Source organism: Periophthalmus magnuspinnatus, chromosome 4, assembly GCF_009829125.3.
Source record: "Periophthalmus magnuspinnatus isolate fPerMag1 chromosome 4, fPerMag1.2.pri, whole genome shotgun sequence".
NCBI classification, from domain to species: domain Eukaryota; kingdom Metazoa; phylum Chordata; class Actinopteri; order Gobiiformes; family Gobiidae; genus Periophthalmus; species Periophthalmus magnuspinnatus.
The window spans coordinates 31978191-31983306 of NC_047129.1; positions in this window are offsets into that span (position 1 = coordinate 31978191).

Genomic DNA, 5116 nt, shown 5'->3' on the forward strand with positions numbered 1-5116 from the left:
CAACTAAAACATAACTTTCTCTTTAATGCATTGGTTTATGTGGTGGAGCCTCTGGAGTGCTCTCTGCTGCCACACTCCATTGAGGTCAATTCAGTGGTCAGTTGGTGTAACTGCAAGTAAATGTCCTCTGGTTTTCTTATTCAGGCCTAAACATTGCATCTAAACAGTGTTGAAATTTCCCAAAAAATTGTTGAAATGTTTTCCAAAGCATAAAAAGAAACGTGTGTTTGTATATTTACAATAGAACACAAGTTAATTCATTTTTACAGGCCGTTCACAATGTTGTTTCATGTCCTGAGAAGAAGAAAAACACTTCAGAAAAAAAATCTTGACCAAGGCTTTCATAATTCATGCATCAGAGGGTTAATGTAGACTGTTTTGGGGCTAAAAAAAGTTGCATATTGTGGCTTTATGATCCAAATAACCTGTTAGAAGCGTAAAAAGAAAGAATTCATTAAAAGAGGGATATATTTACACTACACTCTCATGATATTGAAAGACACATTCGCTTGTTTTTTGTTTGTTTTTTTAATGTCAGACAAGAAATCAGACTAAACTTTTCCTGTTTTAGATCAATTAGAATTACCAAAATTATTTCTATTTGCTAAATGCCAGAATAATGAGATTTTTAATTTATTTTTTTAAGACAATTTATCATTTTTTTACAACTGTGTACACACAGAAGACACCAAATATATGAAGATAGACGTGTGAAAGCAAAGAAAAAAGTAAAACAAGCCAACTAAATATATATATTTTTATATTTTGTATTCAAATCCTCAAAGTATCCTCCGTTTACTCTTTTCTTTTTCTCTCAGGTGCGGCTCGTCGGGGTCAAAAACTCTAAAAACCATGACAAAAACAAAGGTAAATGCGATTTTTTTTTTTAAAGAATTACAATCTAAAACAAGTTTGGATTTATTTTGAGTGTATTTTTATTTGCTGCATTCATAATTTCGATAAATAAATAACCTAAAAGGGCGTGTGCATGTACTTAACCCTAACACAAACCGTATAAATGTTTTTAAATGTGAAAATGTAAATATTTAAGGTCTCAATCGAGTCGTCTGAGATCGCTCGAGTTCCCAACGGCTCTGTATCTAAAATTATTGTTGTAATTCTAAAAATGTCGCCATAATGAGTCAGATATTGTGAAGTCGTTGCTTATTTGATCCGTGTCTTGTATCTGGGGCAGTGTGGGCATGTTTCCTTATAATAGTCACATATACAGTCATCCGAGGCGTGTGATTGGCCGAGGCTCCACATGTGACATCTGGGGACTTTTGGAGATTTTAGGGCACTTCCTCTTTGGGTTTCACACTTATTTTACGCATTTGAGGAGAATCTAATGTTTTACAATTGGTTTTATTTTCACAACAGCCACTGAAACCTAAACTGGAGTAAAAAACAAAAACAAAAAACAGTTTGCAGTGGTTCAAAGTCACATAAATTATGCATTCAGAATTTTTTTTTGTACAAACTGGGAATATTTTACTTTAGTCAATGTGTCTAAATTTCATTATATTTATTCAGGTTTTTTTGTTTTTGTTATAGGATTAAATGGTAAATGGCTCCTTTAACTCACTCAAAGCACTTTACCCGCTCACACACACTTTAATACACAAATGTACACACACACACTGGGGGCGAGGGGGGTTAAGTGTCTTGCCCGAGGACACAACAACAGCATTAATCTGTGGGTCAATGGATCTGACCGCTTGAATAATGATGTTTATGTCGAGAGCGGGATTCAAACCGCCAACCTTCAGATGAGTGCGCAAACGCTCAACCAGCTGTCTGTTTTATTTTTAACGCTTTTATTTATATTTGATCATAGTTTATATTATTATTCTTTGTTTATTGTTGCGTCTTAAAGCAGAAACACTTCCTGTTTGTGCATTTTGTTCATTGACGAAGAAAATAAACCTGAAATAAACCTGTGATCTACTGAAATCCTCCACTACAGAGTGATACACGGAGTGACCACAGGAGGGCAGTGTGACACCACACTGGACCTGAGTTTAGAGCAGAGGGGCAAACACATGTTCACCGAGGGCCACATCAGCAGAACGACGGTCCTCAAAGGGCCAGACCTAAAATAAATGTAAATACAATTTTAACTTTGAATTAACTGTTTGTGTCTGTTACTTATTCAAGTTACAAATATATCACATGTTCATCGTATAGATGTAAAAATGTGACTGTGTATCTCTTGATAAAATGACATGTTCAGAACATCATACTTTTTAATTTACCGTCGAGGGCCACAGAAAATGATGTGGAGGGCCTCATTTGGCCCGTGGTCCTTGAGTTTGACATATGTGGTTTAGAGCAAGTGTTTTAATGTTTAGGGAACAACAACAACACAGACACACACAGGCACACACAGAGACACAGACATATACAGACACAGACACACACAGAGACACACACAGACACACAGACACACACAGAGACACACACAGGCACACCCCGACACACACACACACACACACACACACAGAGACACACAGACACACACAGAGACACACACAGACACACAGACACACACAGAGACACACACAGGCACACCCCGACACACACACACACACACAGAGACACACAGACACACACAGAGACACACACAGACACACAGACACACAGACACACACACAGGCACACCCCGACACACAGAGACACACAGACACACACAGGTACACACACAGACACACCCCGACACACACACATATATATATGTGTGTGTAAATGTGTGTGTATGTATATGTGTGTGTATGTGTGTATATGTGTGTGTATATGTGTATATATGTGTGTGTAAATGTGTGTATATGTGTGTGTAAATGTGTGTATATGTGTGTAGGGGTGTGTGTGTGTATGTGTGTGTATATGTGTGTAGGTGTGTGTGTGTATATGTGTGAATGTATATGTGTGTGTGTGTGTATATACAGGAGGCTCAGTTTTCGTTTCAGTTTCTGCTTCAGTTTTCGCCTCAGTTTTCGGTTCAGTTTTCGCTTCAGTTTTCGTTTCAGTTTTCGTTTCAGTTTTCGTTTCAGTTTCTGCTTCAGTTTTCGCCTCAGTTTTCGTTTCAGTTTCTGCTTCAGTTTTCGCCTCAGTTTTCGGTTCAGTTTTCGCTTCAGTTTTCGTTTCAGTTTTCGCCTCAGTTTTCGGTTCAGTTTTCGCTTCAGTTTTCGCCTCAGTTTTCGGTTCATGACTGACAGCCTCTTAACGAGAGCCGCCCGGAGCGTTTGCCCCGCAGGCCTGTACATCCAGCATCAACACCCGCCGCTCGTGCACGCTCCGCTCGCTCGTGCACGCTCTCAGTTACACGTGCACACTACCCGCCGCTCGTGCACGCTCCCTCACTCTCACACACACACGTTGGGTTTTCATGCTTTTTGAGGACTTTACGTTTCCTTCCAGTCATTTCCTGGATTCTGATCATAACCTGAACCATAGTCTCACCTTAAAATGACCTCTGACCTCTGACCTCTGACTAAATGAGCCTCAATGAACAGATATGAACTTTAAACCATGTGGCGGATCTGATAATGAAGGATTTACATCACAGGGACGAGGCGTGGACCGTTTGGACTCAAGTGTTTGAAATATTGTGATTAGAATTTGATCTGTGATGGTTAAAAGTAGAGATGTGTTCAGAGGGCACATTGTAAACAACCACACGCACGCACACACACACACACGCACCCCCACACACGCACACACACACACACACACCCCCACACACACACACACACACACCTGAGACTCAATGTGAACAATCTGGACTTTTCTATAAAACACAAACAGGAAAATCTCTCATCTAAATAAGTGTAGTCTCTGTGATTATGGTTCGATTGTGATATATTTATACACACACACACACACACACACACCCACAGGCTTCTGTACAGTTTGACCAGAGCTGACAGACTGACACTGGGAGGGCACCAGGCTTAATAAATATCATATCTGTGTATTTATTTTTTCATTAAAGGAGAAACATGAGGAGTGTCAGTTTGAGCCACGTTTGACTGAAAACAACTCGAAATAAACACGACAGAAGCTCAGGGTCAAACGGAGAGGGATTTAAACCTGGTTTAGTCCTGGCTTAGTCCTGGTTTAGTTCTGGTTTAGTCCTGGTTTAGTTCTGGTTTAGACCTGGTTTAGTCCAGATTTAGTCCTGGTTTAGTCCTGGTTTAGTCCTGGTTTAGTCCTGGTTCAGTCCAGATTTAGTCCTGGTTTAGTTCTGGTTTAGTCCTGGTTTAGTCCTGGTTTAGTCCAGATTTAGTCCTGGTTTAGTCCTGGTTTAGTCCTGGTTTAGTCCTGGTTTAGTCCTGGTTTAGTCCTGGTTCAGTCCTGGTTTAGTCCTGGTTTAGTCCTGATTTAGTCCTGGTTTAGTTCTGGTTTAGTCCTGGTTTAGTCCTGGTTTAGTCCAGATTTAGTCCTGGTTTAGTCCTGGTTTAGTCCTGGTTTAGTCCTGATTTAGTCCTGGTTTAGTTCTGGTTTAGTCCTGGTTTAGTCCTGGTTTAGTCCAGATTTAGTCCTGGTTTAGTCCTGGTTTAGTCCTGGTTTAGTCCTGGTTTAGTCCTGGTTTAGTCCTGGTTCAGTCCTGGTTTAGTCCTGGTTTAGTCCTGATTTAGTCCTGGTTTAGTCCTGGTTTAGTCCTGGTTTAGTCCTGGTTTAGTCCTGGTTCAGTCCAGATTTAGTCCTGGTTTAGTCCTGGTTCAGTCCTGGTTTAGTCCTGGTTTAGTCCTGATTTAGTCCTGGTTTAGTCCTGGTTTAGTCCTGGTTTAGTCCTGGTTTAGTCCTGGTTTAGTCCAGATTTAGTCCTGGTTTAGTCCTGGTTTAGTCCTGGTTTAGTCCTGATTTAGTCCTGGTTTAGTTCTGGTTTAGTCCTGGTTTAGTCCTGGTTTAGTCCTGGTTTAGTCCTGGTTTAGTCCTGGTTTAGTCCTGGTTCAGTCCAGATTTAGTCCTGATTTAGTCCTGGTTTAGTCCTGGTTTAGTCCAGATTTAGTCCTGGTTTAGTCCTGGTTTAGTCCTTGAATCTCGTGTGATTTTAAAGTGAATAAAAATCTCTGCTCCTCAAACTGTGGATTTAAATAAAAACTAAAATTCTGTC